Here is a 27,038-nt window from a genome sequence, read left to right as displayed (position 1 = left end):
AAAACCACGTCCCATACCCTTTAACTTCTTATAAACAAAGTGAAACATAAACAAAGTGAATCCAAATATACTAAAGCTGAAATGTGTTGCACAAAGGGAACAGGAAAATTGTCCTTTAATTCAGAAAGTCAGAGCTGTAAAAGTTGTTTGGGATTTGTGAATATTCAGTACCACGGCAAAAAAAGGCCCCGATGCCTGGAAGTGGTCACCCAAATTAGAAAAAAATTGAAAATAGGCTCCCTTGGGTTCCTATTGTAATGAGTGGAAGCGTTTCTGATACTGTCATGGGCATGACTGCCCAAATACATTAGTCATTGGTGAATCTTTTCTCATCGTTTCTCAATTATTTGTGATTGGCTGTCACCTTTCTGCAATTATAAATATTCTAAGAGGAAACAATACAAATTAGAACTGTAGGTACCAGGATCTTTGTACTGGATGTATTTCTTTTACTTTCTAAGTGTTCTTTTTCATATGAAAAGAGCCTTGCAGCTTTATCCTTATTCAAGTATTTTCTTTTTGTATCTACTGGGGAGAAAACCATTAATTTTGAGGAATGGTGAGAGTAAGCCTTAAGCTGTCTTTGACATTTTAGTTTAACTTGAATAGGTTAATTTTTTTTTTTTTTTTTAAGAAAACAAGTTGGTGGGAAGTGTGTTTTAACTGTGAGCGCCCGATTTCGACCATTAGCATAAGAAAAAAAGTTTTAGTGCATTTACTATTGTATTGAATGAAGAGTTCCAACAGTCAGGGAAAAGAAAGTAAAAGGCTGTAAAGAAATGATGGTCTATTCAGATTATTCAGCAGCCCAGAGCTCTGGTCATCTGCCTCTGAAATCTGTGATCGGGATATCACTTTTATCTTCCTGTGCCTTTCTCTCGCCTTTTTCACATGTTCACTTTTGTCAAGGTTTATTGATCACGTTTTCTTCTCTGCAAATCTGTGGAAAATTTAATGAACCAAAAACAACTGAGAAATAAAAGGAACTTTTTATTCATTAGCCACTAGATTGAATTTTGTTCTATAGTCACTACCCTCTTGCCTCCCATGCGCCTCATTGTGTCACTCCTGCAGCAGTTACAGTATGTACAGTGGGGATGGCCACATTATTAATTCTCTTCCAGGGAAAAGTTTGTTTAAAGTTGTGCACTCATGTGTGCCCCAGCTCTGCTCCTTGGCTTTTCTTTGCCTTCCTGACATTTAGATTCTTGACTGTGGTGCTTCTGTCACTAAATACCCTTAAGTGTGTATTCCGCAGACCATTTACCTCTTCAAGAATTAAATGTATTTGCTGCCTAGCAATTAAATCCAAATTTAAATGATCGCAGATTAGTAGGAGTTATTTACAGTCCTGATTGTTTTAGTGCTGTGATCCTTGTTCATTACACATCTGCTTTGTCGTGGTGCTGCCCCAGAGCGTTTTGTGATGCAAATGCTTTTGTTAACGTACAAATAGTTTCAGTATCTAGATCATCTCAGGTGACATATTTAAGTCGCTTCTTTTTTCCCAGATGGACTTAAAAAGCTGTAATTAAATGTGGCTTCCAATATGATTAAGATTTGCTAACATTTTCCATGGAACGATTTACTTGAACTCTGGCACTTTCTGAACCTGTCACTGGAAGATTTTTCAATAAACGCCCCTTTTAACATTAATTTCATTTCATTTAGTGCAGCTTGTAAGTGTAGGGAAGTGAGTTAAAATTAAGCATATATCTGCCTGAGAGATTACTTGGATGTTTCTTGATTGTAAAGAACTTTACGCTACCCCATGTTAAATGCAAAGTCTGAATCGCAAGGGAAGCAAAACCATAGAGTTCTGTAGAATAGTCCCAGATACTCTCCTAATTAATAGTAGCATCAATCCAAATACTTTTAAGGGATGATCCAAAAGCTGCAAAAGGGACTCTGGACTTGAGCTTGTAATTTCAGCTGCAGTGATGGCTGCATCTGTTTTTTTTGTGCATGGAGTTGACCCCCTGTTCAGTAGGAGTAGACACTTGGAAGCTTAAACTGCCTGTAAATCTAGAGAGAAGACTTTATGCCCAGCAGAATGAACCCTAATGGAAAAAGTCTGGGCTTTGGGGGCCAGGGGGGAGTGGGATAGTATTAAAAAGCCTTCTATCCCCTGTGAAAAGTAGGATTTTAGTGTAGATAACTCATTCAGATGAAACTAATGAAATCTCTCCAGAGGAAGACACCTCTGGGATGCTCCGCTGCGCAGCAGAAGCCAGCGTGGGTCCAGCCCCAGAGATAAGCACCCTGTGGTCACAGTCCCTCACCTCTGCTGTGAGGTGGCAAATACCCCCAGTAGGGGAGCAGCTGGTTCTTCCCAGAATCTGCAAGGGATGGTCAGCTGCGCACCTTAATTCCTGCAATGCCAGTGGGAAAACTTCCCTTGTTACAAATGCAATTCACAAGAGTGCAGATGCTGAAATATTACAGCGCTGTGGCTTAAATTCATCACTAGGAGCTTTAAATATCCAGTCTCTGTGAGTTAAATCCTGTTTTATTTAAATGTCCCGAATATTTAGTTATTATATTCTATTCAAGCAAGCCAATCACCTGGAGATTGTGTTAAGCAGTTTGATTCTGTCGCTAAAATTCGTTGAAACCCCCTTGAAAACATCTCACCGTTTGTATTTTTTTCAGCTTGGAAAGTGCCATTCCTAGCTGGAATCAGTGTATTGCTCCCCTCCACGCTGACCTGAGGAGCGGTGTTAGAGCTCTTTTATCACACCGTCTTTAAAAGCAAGGTCTGTTGATTGGAGCGGTGTTAAAAGAGCATCGGTTCCCAACACCCAGCTCGCTCCTTTTCACAGCAGTGCTCAGCAATGCCCCTTTGTGCGGTGGACAATGCAATAAGTCAGACAGGACTTCGGAGCCACCTCTGTAAGGAACTGTAAGGGCTGCTGAAGTACACTTGTGTTAAGTTGAATTGATTGAAATTTAATGGCTGTTAGTAGCTATGAATGGTAATGATTTTCTAGAGTATCTTCACCATGCTTGACATTAATAACTGTAGAGTGTGTATGTGTGACGCTAGTATGTTATTCATTTTTAAAGATGCTTTCTCCCAGCTCTCTTTCCCATAATTTAGTTGTTTTGATGCTTCAGAAAAAAAAAAATAAAAATCTTGTGCTTCGAAGGGCACGTACATCTTGTCAACATAATTTTGTGCTCAAGATTTTTATTTTTTCCAATTCTAACATAAATCAGACTACAATATAGTGAGAGTGATGAATTTGTTTTACATGCCATCATGAATTAATGTTATGCAAATAAAAGCTTTACAGGTGCCATGATTTACTTAATAATTTCAAGTTCTAATATTTAAGCTCATTCATTATGTTTGAGGAAAAAAACCCAACACAGCACGTTCATATTTTAAAACGTGAAATGTGAGATTTGTGTGCATTTGCTGTGTGTAGTTGCTGTGTAAGCACATTTGATGGCCAAGAAAGAATCAATCAGTGTGTGCATTCGGCATCCTATGCCTGTAGATGTTACAGAGACATTTCAAAGAGAATAATCAAATATTTGTGTGTAAGGAGAGGAAGATGGTGGTAAAATACCCTTCACAGATACAAAGAAGCAGAAAACTCCCAAAAAAAAGTTTTTGGCCTTAAGAATTTGAGCAGGGCAGCGTGATTTTTGCTATGCAAAGCGGCCTTTATTTCATCCTGAGCAGTTTGCTCCCAGACCTGCTGCCTTTGCCTCATGGTGAGGATGAACTGAGGAGCTGGGGAGAGCTGGAGGCATCCTGGGTCAGAGGTGGATGCGAACGGGATCGCAGGGTTTTCAGGCTTTGATATAATTTTTAGTGTGCTTTCCAAAGGCTAAGGACAAGGGGGAGAAGGTTTGACACATAAATACATCTTGAATCTCCGAAGATAAGAATAGATTTTGACTTTATTTCTCAAAAATTGAGGTCACAATGGTCTGATGACAGGCTGAAAGCCCATCACTCAATATTTTTTCCCGTTTCTTACTTCTCTTCTTTCTTTCTTTTTTTTTTTTTTTTTATTTGTTTGTTTTTGTTTTTCGTCCAAATGAACAAGACAGATTCTTATTTTTGATGCATCGTACACATTGAGTTAGTGACAGCATATTCGGGTTTTGAAGTTTGTGGCCCCGGGATCAAGGTTTAGCACCAGCATTCAGTCCTTCCTGCCTGGGCGGTAATAATTCTACTGATAATGCTATAAAAGAATCAAACCTCTTATGTTTGGTAACGATGAATTAAACGTGAATCTTTACAAAATGCAAGAGGGTCTCTCATGTTTCTGTGATTGCTGCAGTTCAGAGTTGTGGGAGTAGGCTCAGGAATTGCTCCTTGACCTCTTCAAGCCCAGGGGACCATTGGCCAGGGAGCGGAGTGGTACTTGGCTTTTAGTAATTTTGACAACTTCTCCTTTCGCTCTGTGTTCTTGGGGAACTCAGAGGAGAAATTCATTCAGATGCACCATTCAAGCCAAGGATTTAGCTGGGTGTTAAAGGGCCATTTGGGAAGTGGCATACAGTGTATGTACCATGATCAAGTTAATTATGTTGCTTTGGCAACGCCAGCTTTGGTATTTCCTGGCTAGGACTCGTTGATGGAATCATATTCCAATATCTGGCGTCATCACCGCTAAAATCTACAAAACCAGGTCAGTGTTTTAAAAAATAGTGGAAAAAAAGAGATGGAGGATTTTTCTGAGTCTTAACAATTCATTGTTTTACAGGCTTTGTGTTGAAGTAAGTTTCTGTTTAGAATTTTAAAGTATAATTCCATTGTAAGAAATACAGTAGCAATATAATTGCTCTTCTAGTGGACTCCAAGTGATTGTTTTAGCATTCCTTTTGTGGAGAGTTTCAGCATTTTGAGGTTTTGTTTCGATTCACAATAAGTCAGATTTGGAAACCTTGAATTTCTTTGTAACTGCAGTGACTGGATTCTTAACTTTGCTCTCTGCTTCTGAGAGCTGTAAGGGAGCACAGCACATGTGTTACTGAACCATGGCCATGGCCAATTTTTTCATCTTTGATTTATTGTTTATTGTTTATTATTTGATTTTCTCCCCCCCCCCCCCCCCACCAGGGAAAAGGGAATTGGGGGGTGGGGGGGGAAGCACTGTGCATATTGGGTTTGCATTATCTCAGCAAAGCTTGCACTTCTTTAGAGACCCTGCTGCAGCATTCTAAATCTCCATTTTCTATTTGAGAAAATGTTCCTATTTCTGCATTTTACTCCAAGGCCTCTGGCAGGGCTTGGTAAAATTTAAACTACATATTGGACTTCTTCTGAGGAATTCACTGATGCTAGAGATGAATTCATCCCTCTGGGACAAAGCACATGGGGGAAGTGGGTGGTGAAAGGCAGGTCTAGATCTGTGTGGAGAGGACAGGGATGAAATGGGGCAGTGCTGGCAGCTGCTGGAGGTTGCACCATCTTCCCAGGAGCGTGCAGGTTGAGAGATCTTCCTCTTCTCCATTCCAGAGGGCATTTCCAGGGTGCAGATGGCAGGGGGATCTTTGCCCATGCATTTGTTTCCTTTAATCTCTTCTCAGGGTAGAGAGACACCCAAGAATCAGACTCCATCCAAGCTGTTGAAGGTGCGAGATGAGATGGGCTTTCTTGGTAGAGAGGAACTCGCTGCTTGTGAGCTGGTGTTGCTGTCCACTTTGGGCTGGCCCATTTCTGGTCACTGTGGGTTCCTCTGCACCAGTTGGTGGCTTTCCAGGGAGGCACTGCCTCAGATTAGGCTGGAAACTTTTAGTGCACTGGGTGCAGTCAGGTGATGACATGCTCCAGCTGTCAGGCTGGAGGAGGGGGACCCAAAACAACTTGGGACCCCTAACTGTGGTCATTTTGGTGTCTTTCTCCTTTGCTGTTGAAGATGCAACTTCTCAGCCTAAGGTGACCTGCTGGCATCACCCCCCTCCCTCCTGCTGTACTGCATGTGGAATAACTGATGCATTCATGGGATTTACCAGAATCAGATCTCCAGTTAAGTGTAGGACCCTCCAGTAGAAGTGAAGAAGGCAACCACTCAGGATGTCTTCTTCAAAGTGAGTTCTGTCTCCTTTCCTCAGTCACTCTCTTCTGGTGTGGTGCAGCCCAGGGGCTGCCAGCTGGGACTGGCAGGCTGTTAGCCCCGCTCTATCAAAGGGGGAGCAGTTGCGGGGGTTTTATCTGGTTTATTTTTTTCCTCTCTTGCCCTGTTGGGTTGCTATGATGAGGTCTGCGGTCATGGTGTGCTTTCTGGGTGTGCTGAACCACTCATCCCATGAACCTCACCTCATCCCACGAATCCCAGGCTGGACTGGGAGTCCTCGGTGCAGCAGTTCAAGCTGTAGTGCTTGTAGTGCAGTGCTGCAGGTGCTCTTTTGCTGGCTGATTGCTTCAAATGTCTCACCTATCCTCGGCTTAGCGTCTGCCTTGTTTCAACATCCCATGTGAGCTAATGCAGTTTAGGCATCACCCATTTCTCCCTCTCTCCCCAGAGGTTACGGATTTCCAGACACCCTTGAGATGGAGTTTAAGGTCATCAGTGGCATTTTTAGGTTACAGAACTGCAGGACCTTGTCTTCTTGCCAGCTAATCAAATGACTAATTAGTTCATATATCGCTGCTGTTATCTTTCTCCCTAGCTTTGGTTCAGCTTTGCAGGATGAAGCCTGCTAGGAGATGACATCTGAGAATTATTTGATTGGAAATTTAGAGGCAGTTGTGGCCCAGAGACTCCATATAAGCAATCACTGGTGCCTGAGTTAGTCGCTGTACCCCAATTCATCCATGTGTATTTAAATATTGTGTAAAGCACAGTATTTAAAAACAGCCTTGCTCTAAGCCTTTCTGTGATTATGGCAGCAAAATATGCAGCACTTTTAATTCCATTGTAATTAGAGTAATTACCACAAGACTGTATTTTTAACAGAAGTAGCTGTATATACATATATTTTAATTTATTTTAATCTGTGAGCAATTTTACATCTGGGCACTTTATCCTGCACCCTCTACAATGCTCACAAATAGAGACTTGGGCAGTGCAAGCCTTTGTGTGTATCACAGCCACATTAACCCACTTTATTTCACACTTTTCTCAGGTGTTGATGGCATCTGGTTGTGACAGATGCTTTCTGATAAAGCCTTCAGATCAACATGACTTTGGAGACATCAGTGCTCTGTGTTGGTACTTGTAGACGGCTGTATCCAAATACTCTTCTTTAATTGTCTTATTAAGTAGAGAATTAAGCTGTGTGCTTTGACTGTTTTGGTGCCAGTGATTCTTATTGCAGGCTTTGGCACGGCACCACGTTGTATTTTAAAGAGACAGCATCACTTTAATGATGTGGGAATTGAGTTGGAGGATAAAAATCCGCTGAGAAAATGGCTGACTGAAAGTACGGTACGTAAAATATGATTTTATGTTCTTCCCCTCAGACTATTAAGTGGGGGGTTTAGTTCAAATGCCTGTGATGATTTAAGAAATAAAAAGCAGAAATTCTTCCTGCTGCCAGACCACAGGCTCCTCTGTGCCAGACTTGCAGACGAATGTCACATGTTGCTGTATGTTTTGAAAGCATACCATGTGTTATTCTTTAGCTGTCTCAGTCTTTCCCCCGGCTATATCATTTCCCCCCTAGCCAATCTCACAGAAAAAAACTTTTAATGAAAAAACTTTCCTCTTCCCCCGGTGCGGCGCAGACCCCGGGATGTGTTCCTCCCTACCTGTCACTCCATGTGAAGGTCTCTGCTTGCAAACTCGTAGAAGTGATTTTAACTTGACTTCATGTAACTCTGCCTCTTACGCTTTAAATCAGGCACTTTTGACACTGATATTGCAGCTTATGTTGTGCGTTAGGATCAAGAGCTCACAAATGACTAAACATATGGTTAAAACTTTTTTTTATGAAATATAATATGTTTCAGTTTAACTCGGCTGTGGGTCTAGATAACAAACCTCTACAGTTTGCCGTTAGAATAATTGCATTTCCAGAAACAATTTTTTACTCCTTCTTTTCTACTGTCTTGGATTAATGTTTCCTCCAGCTAATGACAGGACTGGACATGCAAACTGGATTAGAGTGTAGTGTGAGTAGTATGAGCTGAACATGCTGGCATCTCACTTTATTGCCTACAAGGTTAAGCGGTTTACTGTGAGGTCGCAAGAAATAAACTGAAAGCAAAAAGGCAAATTAATCCAGATCTCTCGAGTTCCATCAGTGACGTGTGTGGCTCCCAGGGCGTTCACCTCTAAAATGTTGTTTTGCCCGTCCCCCCAGCCTGCAGCAGTGGAGCTTTCCCCCTTATGGCCAACTTGTGCTTAGAGGGGAGGTCAGAGTCCAGCCACCTCTCAGGTACCTGGGTGTCACTCTGGCGGTGTGGCCATGGGATGCCGCTCCTCCTCCTGATCTGCAGTGCCAGGATGAACGTGGCAGAAAGGTTGGCAGCAGCAGCCTGGTGCTGTGGCTCTCGTGAATGGTAAAGGCTGCTTTGCATTAGAGCTGCTCCCTGGGGCTGCCTCCTTGCAGGAGGTCTGCTCCCAATTTCAGCAGGGGTGGGAAGCAGCCAGCACTTGTGCTTAACATCTCTGTTAAGTTCATTGTACCAAGAAAAAAACAGCTACTTGGGAGAGCCGCTGCTTGGGTTTCTGCAGAAAAGAGCGTTGGGTTGGTCCGGTGGCAGAACTTCAGATCACATCTCTAATAAGCAAGAAACGGCTGGAGGGCAATGTTAGGATAAAGGATAGGGCTGAGAAGACCAGAGCAGATGGTGCAAGGGATCATATATGCATCACATCTACGTGTGCTAGCTAGGCCGCTGCTGAAAAGTCATCATAGCTCATTTGTATTCCTTCTATTTTCCTTCTTATTGTTGTTTTTAAAACACTGCCATGAATGGGATTTATGCAGGCACCTGCATCCAGCTGTAGCTTGTCATTTTAGGTGGTATTTCCACCAGCCTATGAGCTTAGGTGCTGGGTATGCCATCTGATGTCCCAGTTTGCAAGTGGACTGGTCATACCGGGGACGGAATGAGTCTGCTCACTTACTGTACACAAAAGCTTAGATTTGAATCCGTGTTGAAAGGCTGGATCACAGCCCGTGTCTTGAGCGTGTTGGGCTTGTAATTCTCTTTTCAGTAGAAATGAAAGATTTATTGGTTTTCTATGAAAATAATAGAAAGTTTGTGTTTCGTGTTTAGGTATAATTATGAATGTGATGCTTGAATGATGAGGTGTACTGTGTTCAGGAAGAAACCTGGCACCAACCCCTGCAAGTGCAGGGTTTCCACCAGGCTGTGTCTCTGACAGATCAATTTGACAGCTCCTGCTTTACGGAGACCTCCTTCCTCACCAGTCCCTCATGTTTACTGGGGATCTGCTGTGCTCAACTGGACTCAGCACCCCAGCTGTGTTGTAGTGGTAGAAATATTGCAGGGACACAGCAAGTGCCTGTGCTGGGACCACCAGCCCAAGGCAGAGTGACTCCTGTGTACAGAATTGACTGTGTTGCTTCTATCTGTGGGGAGGAAAAATGGGTGTTAATGTTTCCCCTCTTGAAGTCAGTGGGAACTTCACCAGAGTGCCACAACTTCTCAAATATGGTGGATGATGGCTTTGCCACTTCATCCCCCAGCTCCCTCAGGACCCACAGCTTAGTCCCTTAGAAATTCCAGTAAATGTTGCAGGTCTGGTCCCCTCACCAAGCTGCTCCTTGTATCCCAGGTTCATGGCAAAGAGCTAGTGAGTGAGGACTGCTTTGTGACACCGGGTGGGAGCAGGAGGGCCCTTCCTGCATTGTGTTACCAGTTCCCTTTCACGTGGACCCCTGCGACCTGTTTGTACTAATGTGTTAGATCTGGAGCTATGCCTTGGAACCATGCAGAGCTTGTGCTGGGACAGAATGGTGATTTACCCTGCAGTCTTCCACAGCCAGTGATACACACTGTGCTTCCCTGTGCTTTGTCGGCATACAAGTAGGCAGGGGCCTTTCAAGATAATTGCCATAAACTGGAAATATCTCCCATGCTTTGGATTTGCATGCTTGGGACAGACCTTTCCTTTGTAATGCTGTCATGGTGGCACATGAGAAGCTACCTGAACCTGATCCCCTTGATTTATGAAAGAATGGGTTGTAAGTTTGATTATTTCCCAGGGGCTTCTCAGAAAGCAATGCTTTCCCTGCCCTTTCCTTATCTGAGGGAGCCCTTTCCTGTGGCCTGCAAGATCACCTTACTTTCAGAGCATTTGTGGGACATTCATGTATCACAGTTCTAGTTAGTAACAATGTCTGTGTGGATTATCATAAAAAAGCTATTGCATTATTATGGAGGCTATTCATAGAACTTTCACAGTCTATTTTTATGAGGGAGATCTTTCCCTTAAATTCATTGCTATTTAGCAGAAGAACCTATGCCCCAATAGAAGAGGAGGCTGGAATGTGGAATTATCAGCTCTCTGCTCTGCTAGACCTGTGGGCTGGCACAAAACCACATTTAGCTCCCAAGCCAGCCACTTGGCTCACAAGTAGTTAAGGGACATGAAGGAGTCCCAAGGAGACAGATGCACAGACAACCTGGTGGCAGCTGGGGAAAATACTGTGAGGGAAAGAAGCGATGTAAGACACCAAACCTGTAGGAAACCAGTCTTCATTAGTTCTGCAACTTGTCTGACTACTTGTGCTCTTTTATTAACTTTTTATTACGGCAAAAGTGACTAGAAGAAAATAGTATAGGTGCCAAGGGGATAAACAGTGAATTAAAAGGATTAGGTTCTGAACACTTTACTGCTTTTTAGAAAGATGTTATTTGATTTACTAGCTTAAGTTAAATTTACATGACTGAATTACTTCTTAACTTAGTAATTACTTTGTGGGGTAAAAAACCCCATCTGTTTAGACATTTTAGGAGGACTTAATCCAGAATACATCATAACTCTTCAGGCCATTATGGAGGAGTGGAGCAGCTATCCTTTGTGTCATAAGCTGAATGAGTGCTGACTGGGATTTGAGTCTTCTGGAAGTCAGCATGACCTGCACGTGGTGTAGGGACTGATAACAACTCAACATGTAAGATAGCAAGGGAACCATTCCCAGTGTTAAGTTAGCTATGTTGCCAACTGTGGTATTTTTGATTGTTTCATTTTTCATAAACTCTTGAGTTACTTTAAGTGTGTGGGGGGTTTTTTTGTTGGTTTTTTTTTTTTTTTTTTTTTTTTTTTTTTTTTTTTTTTTTTTTTTAATATAGAAGTTTTTGTTTTCTAAAGATATGGAAAGCCGATGACTGGCAGTGGCAATTCTGTTTGAGGTCCTCTGCAGTAAACTTCTCTCCTGATACCCATTGATGTAGTCAAGCCAAGCTCCTGCCCTTTATAAGGGTTCAGAGTTGCTGGCAGTTTATGTTGGTTTCCTCTGAATCCACAGTGCTTGTTTGTGGCTCTTTCTTCCCCCCACAGCTCCTCACACAGCACACTTGCATGTTGGACAGAGTCCAAATTTCCTCCCTCCTGGGGATTCCTTTGCTGTTAATTTAAGTGATGGCAAATGCAAACTTCTTGCCAGAGCTTGCTGTGTGTTTTTTGGATGCTTTTTATAGCTGTTCCCTGCGGGGTCGGCTTTTGTCCTTCCCCACCATGCTTTCTGCTGTGGGGAGAGAGGCCTTGAGCTGGAGCTGATCAGTCCCACCTGGCTTTGAATGCATCTCTGACGTGGCGTCAGGACCTCACTGTCTTTCACAGTTTTCAAAGATTTTTTGCTTTGTTGCTGTTTGTACAAAGCTGAGCTTTATAATAACATGAGTGTATGTGTAATCTTAAAAGCAGAATGAATCATTTATGCCTTTATAACAGAGTCTGTCTAAGTTCTTATTAGACGGTTTTCTGCAGCACTGTGACCTGATGATTTTTGATGCTACATGAAAGTTACAATTAGGGAGGAAAATTACTATTTTTAATAGGTACACAAAATAGCTTTTCTCTTTAGAAGTCATGTGGTGAGGACATGGTGTTAATCTGCGACAGAGTGAATGTGTTGAAGAGAAGGGAATGCCCATCTGCTGTAAGCCTGACCTGGAGATTTACAGGATATCTTCTCAGACTGGGGATGCTCACACAGATCAGAGCACAGCCTAGAAAAGCACTCAGTCTCCTTCCAGGTAGACCAGCAGTAGCCAGGAAAGCTGAAAGGCAGCTCTTCTGTTCAAAGTCATATGCGCCTTTGCTCATTTCCCCTCAAGAGGTCTGTCCTTGTCACCAGAGGGGACTTGAGTGACTCCCCCAGCCACAAGTTCTGCTTCCCAGGGTTATTCTCCAGGGCCTTTGTCCTGCTGTGAGGTTTGTGCTTGCACAACTGAGAACCCCTTTAGTTGTGGTTTTAACCCCTGCCAGCTGTTTTCAGCAGTCGTCCTCTGATTTATCCAGACAGTTTTGTTGAAGGAGCTGTGCAGCAGGACATGTTCACAGGACAGGGAGGAACAACGCTGGCTTTATGGAGATGCACATATGGGAGGAATGTCATCTGTTTATGCTTCATTTTGCATTGGGGTCCCACAGGGCACTGTTTTCTGTGATCATCTGGGCTGTTGTAGAAGGCAGAACATTTGGTTTAGCACAGAGGTTTGTAACACCAGTCACTGCATAGGTTTGGTGTCCCATTTCATGTTGAATTGAAAGTCTTTGGTGGAGTCAGGGAATCAATCATAGGAATCCTCTGTGATGGCACCTGGTAGACTAGTGCAAATGATGGTGGAGGAATTCTCCATCATGGCATCATGGATGGCGAAATAAACCCTCAAGTCTGGAAGCGGTGTGGCAGGAAGACTCAGTGTTTGGTGAAGGTGCCTTGTGGCAACCATGCAAGAAGCAGCACAGCACTTCAAAATGGGATTCAAATAGGAAGAACACCTGGATTATCTGGGGGAAAATCCAGAGGAGTGGACATCCAGGATGCAGCATCTGTTGGGATACCTAGGTCCTCGGGAATTAATAACTGAGCATGAAGATCTTGCAAATTTGCTGCTTTCGGTAACCTAACAAGACACCCCCAAAAAGGTTTGGTTGCTTGTCCTGTGCTGAGGCAGCAGACGGGACTGAGGACATGGCACTGATAACTGCAGAAAGTGTAATGCATTCAGGTCTGCTTCACTCCATTACAACAGAGATTGACAAATTGGAGAGAGTTCAGGAGAAAAAAAGAAGTAACAGGAGAGCTTGAGGGATTGACTTACAAGGGAAGACCGAAAGAGCAGAATATAGATAACTTGGCTAAAGGATGACAAATGGGGTGGTTGAGATATAAATCTACAAATATCTGAAGGGTGTAAACACCAAGGCTATGAAGAATTATTTAGAGTGGTACAATGGGGTGTAACTAGAAGTAATGGGATGAAATTTAAGAGAAGGCAAATTTCAGTTGAATAATGGGAGAAGCTTTTTGACAGTGTGATGTATTAAGCTATGGGCTGTTTTTCCAGCAGTAGTCCTGTTCCTCACTCTTCAGGGCACAACCCTGTTTGCTTAAGAAGGCAGAGTTTTCCAGAATCCTTATTAAGGACAGTTTCAAATCATGCCTTTTGTGTTTTATGTATTTGATGCAGAGGCATGCAAACCATACACCAGAGCTGCTGCACCTCTCCATACGTGCACCATGACTGGGTGTGACATAGCAGCCCCCGGTGTTGTGGTGGTGGAGGTGAGGGCAGGGGTGTGAGCAGCCTCTTGAGCCCCAGCGGAGCCCAGATGGCCCTGCTGGCATGACAAGCTTGGCCAGGTCAGTAGTATCTGCTCTTTGATCAGGACCTTCTTTTACCTCCCACACTTCTCCCATCCAAGTGCTGTAGTGTTGCCTTTTGGGGCCTAGTTCACTCATGATCTCTGGAATAGATATCAAAGTTACACTGCAGCTCTGCACCAAGAAATCTCCCACTTTGCTTCAAAGAAATCAGGACAAACAAGATCCCATTGATGCACGTGGTCTATGATCTTTTATAAATCTACGATACTGTACCTTAACTTTTTCTTTAGAAACTCCCATTTCTTCTTCCGCTTTTCACTTCACTTGAAATGCAAACTAAGGTCAGAGGATCACTTTCCTACTGGCAGAACACACTGCATTGTCTGTCATTTTAAAATGTCCTCCACAGTAACGGAGGAAAGGTTCATTTCTCTGCTCTTTATGCTGAAGAGTGACTCTTGAATACATTTTGTGTTTCCTAATCTAGAAGGGCTAAATTAGAAAATTAGGTAAACTAGCTGTGTAAATCAAGTTAGAGTTATCTCAACTAAAATGGTAGCATGGGGAAGATGGCAGATTCATGTAAATAGAGAAACAAATGCAGCTGTAGCACATAGCACACACTGGCAACTTGGCTATTTTGTTGAGGAGCAGGAGGACAGAAAACTTTAAAGCACTGGCATTCTTGGAGCATAAATGAGACAAGCTGAAAGTGTCTTTTATAATTGTTCTTAAATGTGTTTTGTATTGCTCTTGCTGTCCCTGAAGAGGTCTGTGTCCATACGCTTCGGGGAAATTTCTGAATTATATCCTCTCTGTCTGTGGGAAGAACGAACCACTGAAGGGTTTCATTCTCCTCGGCATGGGGATGAATATTTTTCTTGCTGAAAAATGCAATTTTGGTCTCCTCAGAACTGGATTAATTTGGTGGATGATTTTCATGGGGAATTTTGTATGTGGGGAAATGTCAAAACAATAGTGTCTTCATTGCATTCCTGTTACTGAGGGCTGTGGTGAGAGTACACTCCTGGAGAGGAGAGCTTTGCTTTGAACCACTTTTCACATCCCGACCAAGAGTGGATGCGTGCTCAGGCCCCATCGTCTCAGGAGAGCAACATAACCACTAAGCTACCTCAAGTTTGCCACCTTAATCTAAGTGGTTTCCATTCAGCCGAAATAAATCATTTATGTCAGTATGACTCCAGAATTATTTTTAAAAAATTGTTTGGTTTCACTGCTGTGCGGGAGTATCAGTTATCATCCCTACCTTATTTCTGAGGCCACTTAAAAAGGAATTTTAATTATGCAGCTGGGGGTCTCTAATAGCATTTGCAGGAGACAGCGTTGGAGGGGGTTTTTTTCCCTGGAGGTTGATTGATGATACTTTTGCACCTCTATTAGTAGACGTAGGCCCAACCCATTTACGAGGCAGACTTTCCAGGCAGGCACTCCTCAAGGGGACAGTGTAAACCTGGTCAGCTTGCTTTTAATTGTTGCTGCAAACTTCTTTGAACCTTGCTAGTGAAAGACATCTTTGCAAAGCCAAGCCTGGAGCAATTGAGGGAAGTGTTGGGGGGGGAATGGGTGCCTCGAAATAAACTGCAGCAAATTTTGGGGTCACAACAGCAAACCAGGCTGGTTTTAACTTCACAGCAGGGCTGGATTATGACCTGGGGCATTTGGAGTATTGCCAGCCTTGTTGGTCTGAGTTGATAACCTGCAGCTGAAGGGCCAGGCAGATGGGTGGGAGCCGTGAAGTGCCAGGAGAAGCAGCAGAAATTCAGCTCCCAGAAGCCCTGGCTTGCAAGAGCTGCGCAGCATGGCAGACTATAAGGCACAGTAAGCACACTTTTTTATCAGTGTAAGAAAGGAAAAGGCTGCCCTCCCTCCTTATCTGTTGAGGGCAATGAAAAATCTTGAGCCAGCTTGTGCAGTGGAAGGATTAATTTGCTGTGGATGTTTGATTAATAAAGCAGTAGTTTATCTCATTGTATTTCCCCGTAGTAACTGCAAAAGTTTCAGATGTGCGTGGCCTTTGCCACTCTCCCCCTACTGTGAAGCAGATGTCTTGCTGACTGCCCCTGAAAAGGACAGATCAGCACCCAAACCCTCCTGGCAGGACATGAGGGAGGGAGTCAGTCAGCCCAAGTGCAAGGAGCATGCCTTTCTTTTTCTTCTACGATATGAGAAAACATAAATGTGTGTGCATGAAAGCCAGGCAGTAGAATCAGATTATTTTGACTTAAAATACAGTCTTAGTTTTCTTCAGCAGCGTTTAAAGGTTGGAGAGTTTTTACCTAATTTTACGGGACAGTTGCACAGTTTCTTTACTGCCTTTTGTCATTTTCCAGGGCATCTCTCCTTTATTACGCCATACAGTGCCCCGCCTTTATCTCTTGCAAGTCCTGCTCCTTGGCCCAGCACTGCAGGCCTCCAAGAGTAAATGTTTATAATGTTCATTTAGCTTTCAGTGAAATCTCTTCCAGCTTTCAAAGAAAGCTCTTTAGTTTGGTCTGCACAGATGTAAACTTCTGATAGGAGAAATTCCCTGTGTTCAGCTAATGGCTTCAGGACTCCAAGTGCTGCTGATGTGCTATAGTTTGGTGTCCTTGTAACTTCATGTAAAAACTATGTGCTACCTCTGATTTTGAGCTTAAGCACTCCCTAAGAGTGGATTTAGGCCTTCTATACATGCAGCATATACTAAAGTACCTTATTTTTGTTTATGTGTAAATAAGATGTCTCTCCACAAGATCTCTTGGAAGCCAAGTATGGGGTTTAAAAAAGGAATAAATAAGCAATGGAACAGTAATTCTGTCATAAGGTGCATTGTGAAGTTTATTTTAGTTATGTCTTGAAGTAGGAAATGCTCTGACTTGTTAGAGTTTGTTGTTGCTTTCTTATGTGTTGGGTTCTAACATGGTTCTCAGTGACTTTTGTATTCTGTTTTCCCTAGAAAACCTTATATTACAGTTTCAGGTATTTTCCTTGGCATAACTTAGTATTTTATTTATTGTTAGCTGCCACAGGTTACAGATGAAGTGGCCACAGGTTACAGATGAAGTGGCTTATACTTAGAGCTACATAGTTCATTCACTTACTTTGCACATTAATTTAGAAAATCGAGGAGATGGTGCCAGCCATAGGTGATGGAAGTTTTTCCCCTGATGCATTCTCATTTCACAACAGATCTAGCATTCACTGAAGGGCTAAGGCCTGTTTTTCCTTTCCATCAACACCCATACAAGTGTTTTTCTTCCATATCTCAAAGTGTTTTAAAGAAATGCTTGAATATTATGTACCAGATGCTTGTGTTAGGAAGCTGAGTCACAGATGGGCAGTCAGGGGTATCATGACACCTGATAATAGTGTCGGTGAATGGGGACCCTTTGCTCCCTGTCCTGGGAATTAGACCACTGCTTCATGGTCCCTGCCTCTGTCCCACTGCAGAAATGGCTTAAGGTCGCCAGAATTTCAGGATCCTATGTTCTAATGCAGAGCAGATTTTCCAGGATTTATTAGGATGTCCACAAAATCAGCTGTCTTTGCAGTACATCCACTTTGGATGAATCATTTCTTGTCACTTTGTCTGACAAGATGGAAAACTGAGTGGCCGTAACTCTGGGCTGTGTCCTCCACATCTCTCCTGAGAGCCAGGAGGAAAGGGCAGTGCTGGGACTGGCTTCCCTTGGTGTGTGCTGTGGGGTGAGGTGCAGCTCCTGCACCTCTGAGCTAGCATCAGATGTGATAAGGCAGGTTTAGCAGTGTCCTGGCAGCTCACAGATGAGGTTGAGCAGCCCAGTACTGGGTTGCCTTGGACTGGCCAGCCCCAGCCCAGAGGTACCTTTACGTGCTCCATACAGAGCACAGCCATGTCTGCAAATGAGTTCCAGAGCTAGCAGGCTGGGGACTTACACTAGACTAAAACTCCCTTGGGAATGTAGAAATAGAGGTGGAATAGTTATCAACCAACCAGAGCTGGACCCCTGAATTGATCCACCTCTGTTATGGTTTACACCCATAAATTCTAATCGCTGTTGTAGGGCCATGTGTGTATGGGAGCGGGGAGAGGAGGAGAGAACTTCTGGTAGTGATCAAACTGGATCTTAAACTCTGGTTTGTGTTGAGCCAGAAGGGTTTAATTATCTATATGTAACATGCAATGAAAAGGAACATGGGTATTGGGTAGACCATATGCCTTAAGTGCTGCTTGGGATTGAGAGCTGCAGAGCCAGGCTTTAGATTCTGGAGATGTGGTTCAGACACAGAATTGTGCTGGTGTCCCTAAACTTTCCTGGTTTTGAATAACATTTTTGTAGCTGAGGTTTTGCAAGTATGAAGCTTGAAGCCAGTTTAAGGAAAGTTTATGATGTGAAAATTAAGTTTTCTCTAGTAAGCTGCAGTTTGTCAAAACAACTCCACGCATTCCTGTTGGGCTAGAGTTTGGCAGGATGCAAAGATTGCATCTCTCCCTTTGAATATCCGAAGAAAATGGAAACCTGGCATTTTAATCTTGCATGGATTTCTACACATCCCTTTCAACAGCTGGGATAAGCTCCTCTGCTTTATCACACATTTTCCCCTGTGTTATGAATCACCACTTTCTCTTCAGGCAGTTCACACAGGATTCTTCAGTCTTTGGAAGTTTGTGTGTTTGACTAAGGGGAGCAAAAAAAGGTTGTAAAGGGACTTGCTCAGGAATAAGATGGATCTCAGATTTGGTTGTCTGACAAGAAATGAATTGTCATATAATTGGAGCTGGTGCTGACTGACATTTTTGCTTTTGGGGGAAATATTTTGGGAAAATTCACTCAGTTTTCCAGCAGAGCTCTTAAGAGGGTCTCACAGAGAGGAAATTCCATACATTTTTTTGCTTTGGAAATGAAAAAAAAAAAAAAAGGAAAACCAAAACTGGTTTTAGCTGATTACTCTGAAATGAAAGAGAACAGCTGTCTGCACCAACTCCCCACTCCCAGGGAAGGAGGGCTTAAAGCCCCCCTTAAGCCTCATGTAGAGCTTGGATTCATGGAGCTCTCGCAAGCTTTGTGCTCCTGCCAGCAGCCTGGGATGGGCATCCCAGCTCCCAGGTGCAGAAGGCGGTCCATGAGGTTGGGTTTCCTGGGAACAGAGGCTGGGGATTTTGAGCGTCTTCCTGGACAGCTGCTGAGAAAAGAAGCAGCGTTCTGATCCACCCCACGTGCAATGTGGGGTGGATCAGAGTTACCTCTAACTGATGCACATCCATAGACATTTCCATTGTGGACAGCCTGGTGATTTCTATTGGAAGTATCTTGTGACAGGAGCTCCTGACCTCTTTTACACAGGTTTTGATGTATATGCAATGTGTAGCATATTGCTGATAAAGCTATATAGTGCCATTAAGATTTGGAGTATTGCTGGAGCAGAGCTCAGCTGGGGAATCTGCTTTGGATGTTCACTGTTTGGTGGTACCCAAGCAGTTGTAATCTGCTGATCAATAAACCAGAAATGTCTGAGTTATTCCCTTTCTGCTTTGCAACCTTGCTGTTTTAGAGCTTTCCCTTTTATGAAACTTGCCCTGTGTGAATTTGCTCACAGCTGTAAGAACGATTTAGTTCCACTCATTAGCGATGAAGCAAAGGTCCATAATAAAACAGAAAGGATAATACATCACCTAATGTATTTTCTTCCTGGGCTTGATGCATATGGAGCACTTTAAAGTATTAGTTGTTTTCAGAAATAGTAGAAGTATTGTGTGTTTTGGAAAACTTAACTACGTAAGTAATAGGAGACTTCAGCCATCCCCTTCACTATTAAATCTTTTCTGAGAAGTATGGAGAAACGTGTTCGCTCTGCGTGTGTTTGTGTGAGTTATGGGCTGTGCAGATCAGCGAAATGCAAATTAGCAGTCCTCTACTGTCCTGTCATATCTCGATTCTCAATAGCAGAGTTCAGAAGTTCATTGCTTGGGGGAGGCAAAAAAAGGGGGGGAAAAAAAAAAAAAAAGGAAAGTTTGCTCTGACTTACTTGTGCTTTTATGAAGACTGTCTGGAGCTAAATAACCCCTGGTGAACTTGTATCCTCCACCCCAGCTGCAGCCTTTCAGCTCCAACAAAGACCACTCACTAAATCCAGGAAATGGAGCGGCGCGTGGGTGAGTGGCTGACTCCGCATTCACACCCTGCCTGTGTTCCGGGGGAGCCGCTCTGCCCAGCCCTGCGCGCAAAACCCTCTGCGTGTGCGCCTGGAAAAAATAATTCCTCACCGTCCACAGAAAGCTGCACTTTCCATTGAGTTTTTCCAGCAGTGCAGCTTTGTAGAAACCACAATAAAAACATGGGGCTGCAGGATTTTTATTCTTTACATTCCTCGCTGCTCAAAAAGCAGCACCAAATGTTTTTCTGGAAGCAAGATTTCCAGCCATGGAGCAGTGATTTAGGAGAGTGAGAATATCAGTTTCCAAGAATGTTTAGTTTGGAAAACTTTGAGATTTACTTGCGACATCACCAGCCTATCTCCTCCGCTTTGATTACTCCGTTTCCACATACATTTATTTAGCCACCGGCTGTTGTTCTTTTACCCTCAAAAAATCTGTTTTGATGCCCCTAAACATCGTCTTCTTTGTTATGCTAAGGCGGGAGATAGAGCGGCATGCAGAGAGAGAGATAAAAGCTGTGTTGTTTTATGGATCCTACGCAGTGTACTTTGCAGGAACTTTAAAAATAATTTGCGCCGTGCTCCTCAGTGGGATAAATGTTCTCTAAGATCATTTACAAAACACGAACAAAAGAATATTAACAAAGACGAGTAAGCACAGATTTCCTCATTTCACAGGTGAAGAAAACAAAGCTCTGTAAAACTTATTTGTTGATACAGGGCCTGGTCAGGGTTAAGAAGGGTGAGGCTCAGCCTGCAGGGCCATCCCGTCCATATATCGTGGAAATAGCAGTGAGATGGGATTTTAAAGTGGCTGAGGAAAGAGGTGACTGTTTAGCAGTTTAGTCTTTAGACTTTGCTGCTTGTGTAACAAGACATGTTGGAAATGCGTTTAGTTGTCCCGGATTTCTATCACTGGGGTGTAAAAGCAATCCAGAACCTTAACTGCCCCTGCCAGATGCTGTAATATTTTGTATTAGGGAACGTTATATTTTAAACAAAAAACTAAGTTTTCTGGTTCTCAAAGACCAGAAGTTTCCTTGGGAACTTCAGTACTGCAGCCTGAAATGAAGCAAGTGGGCTGTTGTGCCAAGGGGGAGAAGGTCCCAAAAGGAGCAGCTATGGAGGAATGCCTGACTGGCCCTGGCACTATCCATTTACATTTTTTATTAAAACCAGTGATTAGTGGTTTAAAAATAGTTACAATAAAGCTTGTGAGAAGAGGTTAATGCGCAGAGCTTTGCACATCTCCTTCTTATTGTGCTGTTCTCCAGCTGCTGCCTGGTGGCCTCTCTTGGGAGGCAGACGATTTTCAGACTCACTGTAATCTGGGCAATGCCCTTGGTCAGTGGCAGATTCACAGGAATGTTTTCAGGAAGGAACCATATATTGCCTGGAAAGCATCATGAATCCCCCCCAGTGATGCCTGCCTCTGAGAGGCTGAAAAATTGTCCAAGGTGCACTGTTGAGCTACGTGCATGGACTTTTCTGGCCCCTCCACATGCACCAGGATGCCCCAGCTGCTGCTACTTGTGAGAGAATGTATTTAGAGTTTTTGCTCTGCAAGGTATTGATCAAAGGCAACTTAAAATGCTCTAGTTAAAATTGTTTCCATCTTTTCCCTTCTGGCACTCAGGTGGTCATACATTATACACATTCAGATGCTGAAAACAGATTTTTTTTAAAAAAATTCTCCCAGAATCATGTTTTTTTGGCTGGATCAGTTCCCTAAAGTGATTGACACTATGATTCCATTAGTGTGAGCACAGGAGGATGGAAGGGAAGATGGGGGCAGGCAGGACAATAGCATCACAGCATCCCAGGCTCAGTTTGGTGTAGGCTGTCTCCTTGGTTGCTGGAACAGGCTGTGTCTCTGGTGGCTGGTGGGGCATAAATTTGAAGATAATTTTTTCAAGAGAATGCAGCTAAAAAATCCATTGATTGACCTCCCAAGCCAGTGGAGGTAATCCTGTATCTCAGCTACTATGCAGTCTAAGTAATACTGTGTCTTAGATATATATATATATTTTTTTTAATCAGTTGTTTTTTTAATACAGTGTATTTTAATCAGTTGGCTGTACAGTGGTTTCACTCTATGTCATCCATGCCTAGTTGTGCTTCTGCAGTGTGATCCTGCTTATCAGTAACTGGGATTGTTCTGTAGCCGGAGCTGAATCTCTCCCTGAGCAGCTCTGGGAGGAGGGCTGGTCCCCAGAGGCTGGTCTGAGCAGATGTACACCAAGAGTGTTGCAGCCTGCAAATGTCAGGCTGATGTTTTTTCCTCTTCTCACTGGACGTTTCTATGTCCTCGTAACTGTAGGTACAGCTGCCTTTTCTTCAATCGCCCACAGCATTGAGACAAAAAAATGACTTTGGCTTTCAGTGCTTCCGGCTGGGTTGCTTTTCTCCCTACTGCTTGCAGGAACATCCTGGGACACTGACTGACTGTCCTGGCCTAGTCCGTCTACGAGCTGCTCTCTGCACACTTCTAGCTGTGCTTCTGTCGTGTCTCCCAATGGGCTTGACAGTAAACTGGGATCATCTGTCTTGCAAATGGCCTTGTCTTTAATTAGAAAATCTTTAATGTCTGCAGAGTCACATGTGGGTGCCAGAGTTTCCAGCTCTGTAATGTAAGTTCTGTTGACTAGCTGGTTTTAGGTGTAAAAAAATTCTCTCTTGAGCATCAGGATAGCAGTATCCATTGAACCCTGCTAGCAGATTTTCATGGGTGAATTCTGGCCAAAAAACCACCCCCTCTAATTCATATTTTTCCACCAATGAAACACTAAAAAAGGTCTTCAATTCATTTTCTCATCTTCATCCCCAATGGCCAGCAGACTGTTTATTTCCACTGTCTCTGTAGAAGTGTTAATGTGTTTTTTTGTTTTGTGTTATTCTGGTTTTGTCCTGTTGTTAGGTGTCCTGAGCCTGATTGCTCTGTGTCAAGCATTAGCTTGGTTCCTATTAATGCCTTGCTCTTCCGGGCTGTAGCTTTTGCGATCTGGCTGCTGCTGCCAGGTTTTGTGCATATTGTGCACTGAGTGGCACTGAGAGAGCAGTACGTGACTCCAAACTGCAGCCTTTTTCTGATGAGAGATTCCGTGGGAATGCTGTGACTGGAGCCAGAGCAGAAACCATGCAGGCTTCTTGGTGTACCCTCCCAGTCTCTCTCATCCATGTCCATCCTGTGTTGTGGGAGCCTACCTTGCTCCAGGCTTCGAAGGAGCCGTGTCAAAGGGCAGGATCTTGGGTGGGTTCTGTACCAATAAAGCCCTTGAACTTTTTTCCAGTTTTGTAGGAACTAGAAAAGCATGACCATGACTTAGCTTACGGGGTTGTGGAGGAGAGACATAGCCCATGCCCAGATGGACCACAGATCTCCTGTTTCCTTTTTCATTCCTATAAATTGTTCCCATATATTATAGCATGAAGAAAGGATGATGCTTCTTTCCAGAGGCTAATGCACCCAACTTTGGGAACCATTTCATGGACAAAGCTTGTTAAGTTGTGCAGAGGAAAGTATTAATGAAATAAAATGCTTCATGAGAAGCAACACTTAGTGCTTTGTCTGTGAAGGAATCAGTCTTTTATGAAAGACTTTGTGTTCCCTGATTTATTTATTTATTTTTCCATTGAATGAGCAAGATTGTTTAAAAAGGGTGGTGGGAAATGTCACTGGGGAAAAGCCCCCTCCTCTACTCACTCATCGATTCTTATAACATTAAAAAAATTAATTTAAATTGCCATTTTCCTCAAAATGGAGTGTAAAGCTTCCATAGTTCTGTTGTTTAATTTCCCAACTGGATATGAAATTAAGGAAATTGTAATTGTTTGACCTCTCGCATCAGGGAGTCTAGGTATTTTTTCGTCTGTTTCACCGGAGCACATCTATATGAGAATAATGGCTTCCCTAGAGACTCCATTTCTTGTAAAATACAATCTAATGAATTAAAATACAATTTAATGAATTAAAATATATCTCCTCTTCTTGGTGCTTTTTCACGCTGTGACCTGCCTTGGGTTTGAGCATGGGGTGGCTCCTATTGAATTGTCTGAAGGCTCTCAGCATACTTCCTCCTACTGAATTGTTCTTCCTGAAGTTTGCCCATTGATTGCATCCTCTGGCTTGGGTCGGTTGTCTTTCTTACACGGTTCACTAATTTTTCCTCACTAAGCATTGCTAATGTGCCTTCCACAAACTTGCAGCTTTTTGAGCTTTGATCCAGGAACCTTTCCAAAATCAGCAAAAACAACTAAAGAAGTGGGACTCTTTTTTTCCTCTCCTCCTTTCTTTGTATCCTTTGTTACTGAAGAGGACGGCAGATATTTAGAACCATTTAAAGCCAGACAATAAAAAAAAAACAACAAAAACAAACCCTCTCATTTGGTGACTTCTCCAAAACACCAGTTGATTATTGTTGGCAGGGATATCACACTGGAAAGGACTAGCTGTTCTATGTGGTTTTGAGGCCAGAATACTGCTGATATTGTCCCTGGTGGCTGGGTGGAGCTCACTGGGTACCTGCCTGAGAGCCACAGCGTCCTCATGCAGCAGATGGACCTCTCTTGCAGGGAGGGAATAAGCTGACACCAAAAAACAAAGCTCTTCTTCCCCAAAAGGTAAAAAAACCTGATTGCTGGGGAAGCAGCAAATATTGGTCTTGAGATCTCTGTGCTCTGTGTGTCTGATCAGATTGATGCAAGATTTTTCAGGGGATCTAATATACTGTTTTTTAGAAAATAGCTGGGTATGTCAGAGTGTGAAGTAAGGGAAAATTCAGTTCAAAATTCAAAAAATGCATTCACTTTGAGGGCTCTTACAGAGAAATTTTTGTTCTAAAATCAGCACTGCTCCTAGTGGGAATGAAGCTGACTTGCCACCAAAATAAGTGTATTTTGGTCTTGAAGAGAAAAGGTGTGCAAGCATCAACTTCGCTGATATATTTAGCTCTCAGAGATTGCAAGGATGAGTTCAACTGGATCCATAATCCCTTGCTTAGCTCTTACTTCCCAGACAGGCCACACAAGTGGCCTCGTGCACACCCATAGCAGCTGGTAAAACAGCTCCACTTGCGCAACGGAAGAAGTTGGCAGGAGAAGACTGTCAGAAAGGTTTTGCCAGGATTTCATGGCAGAGAGGTGACTTTATCAATACCACACAAAAGTTTGTCCAGGTCTGATCAGAAGTCAGGACCTACTCTGTCTCATTTCAGGTATTAGAAGCTCTGGTTTATGTAGCATATGCATCTGAGCTCTTAATATGTAAAAATCCTTGAATTTATTTCCCTTTCTCCAATCCCATTGCTTTAAAAGGAGAGGAGCTTTTCGACGTGTCCCAAAGAAGAAAGTGATGAAAAGGCTGGCAGTGGTTCAGGGCAGACCCCTCCATCCCAGGCTGGCAGAAGAGGCTCCCAGGAGCGGGGTGATGGCCGGGATGCTGCCAGACCACATCGGTGTGCGCTGAGCTGAGCTGAGCAGCAGGAGCAGAGCCCTGCCTGCGGCTCACAGGCAGCTGCGAGGCAGCAGCGGCCAGCTCGCTGCCAGCACGGCTCTGGCACCGCAGAGAATCGAGCCCTTTGTATCTAACCATCCAGACCTAATACACGGACATGGTCGTCATCAGATACAGTTGACACATGTTTAAAGGGTGTATCTAGCGGCTTTGAACGAGTGGGAAAGTGTTCTTGGACTGCTTTGCTCTCTGCATTTCTACAGAGTTTCCCACTGTCCATTTTCCATAGTTACTTACAGCAATTAACTGGAATCCAGGGCTGCGGCGGCTGCACGCATAGTCTCTCAAACCACACCTGTGGCTTTTTTGTGTCACATATAATTCATGACTGAGTGACGCTTCCTGTCTTGTCATCTTTAGTCCTGGATGAATGAATGGTGTAGCTAAATCAGCTTAGCGCCGAACTAAAGTGGTGGTTCATAGCTGTGGCTCTTGCACAAGTCGTGCAGAAACTTATTTGTGTTGGTATGGCTAGCTGTTCACTGGAGGCTCCAGCTCTTTTGATATCAGATCCATGCACAGCTTGCATGTCCTGCCTCAGCTTTTTTTTTCCCTTCCAGAGCCATAGATACTGCATGAATCACTGTGTCTTTGCAGAGGCTCCAGTGAGCGAAGGTATTTGTGCTGAAACCTCGCCGGGCTGTAATTAATCTGTAGACGAAAGGAAATGGTTTTGTGACAGCTAAATGAAGACCAAATAATGTGATGTGATGAAAGGTATGCTCAGCAGTCGGATTCAGGATCTGAAGTTATATGAGTTTAGCTTTATGGTGAGCTGAAAAGTGTTTGAAAAAAAGAATTGCCTCAAGTCCCACTTAGCAGCAGACAAAAACAGAGGAAAACCTGCATGTAATTATATATTAATATGCAGAAAAGTGAGAATAGATTAAAAAAATTACACCGTGTTATTGTGTGTATTTGAAAACATTTGGGAGACTTACAGATGAACTATATGTGCGTGCTGTACACAGAAGGGCATGTGCTTTCTGCATTAGATCAGCATATGTGCCAGTGAACAGGCTGTCTTTTCTTTGGGCTTTAGTTATGCTGAGATAGAAGACATCTGATAACCTTGACAAAAATATTGCAGACTTTTCTAAATTAGGCTGAGGAGTTGTTTTTTTCTTTTTTTTCTGTCTTCTCCCCTTGCCCCCCTCCCCCCCCCCAATTTGAAATGTTTTGCAGAAGGAAAGAAGTTGCTGATCAACTTGTTTGAAAGTCAAGTACTTTCTCCAGTGAAAAGGGCTTATCTTTTTGGTTGTTTTTAAAGAAGGAAGTAATATTTTAAAGTCGTGTTTCAGCTTGTCCATCATCAGTTACACCTTTGATGCAGGTTCTCTCACATTACTTTGTGTGTAGCTGGGTTTGGTTTTAGCAAAAAGGCCCAATGGTGAACGTGGCAGCTTCCCTGTAGTTTGCTGACTCTGATCTGTGGAGTGGGCACTCAGACTGGTTGATGCTGAGCATTTCGAGCAGCAGCAGCAGTGAATCCTTAGCTAGCTGGATGATCTTCCAACGCACTGAGATTTCTCATCTCCACTTCTGCAGGATCACAGAATCCCAGAAATTTCAGGTGACGGAAAGCTGAAGGGGGCTCTTTGTCCCCAGCCTCCAGCCCTAGTGGGGCCTGCCACCACCACTAGGTTAGATTGGTCATGGCTTGTGTAGTGGA

General features: G+C 43.3%; 1 protein-coding gene across 5 annotated transcripts in view; it reads left to right on the top strand.

The window, feature by feature from the left end:
• Positions 1 to 27,038, top strand: part of GLI2 (GLI family zinc finger 2) — a 188,922-nt gene that overhangs the window by 4,339 nt on the left and 157,545 nt on the right. Inside the window, exon 1 of one of the 5 annotated variants that reach the window (XM_040070009.2) lies at positions 7,303 to 7,394. The exons of the other annotated variants lie outside the window; for them this stretch is intronic. The gene's annotated coding sequence lies outside the window, so the exon portion shown is untranslated. Of the gene's footprint in view, positions 1 to 7,302; positions 7,395 to 27,038 lie in introns of those variants that run through there. 5 annotated transcript variants of the gene reach the window in all.

The sequence above is a fragment of the Hirundo rustica genome, chromosome 7 (assembly GCF_015227805.2).
Source record: "Hirundo rustica isolate bHirRus1 chromosome 7, bHirRus1.pri.v3, whole genome shotgun sequence".
In the NCBI taxonomy this organism is placed as follows: Eukaryota; Metazoa; Chordata; class Aves; order Passeriformes; family Hirundinidae; genus Hirundo; species Hirundo rustica.
This window is presented reverse-complemented; position numbering and strand designations above follow the sequence as displayed.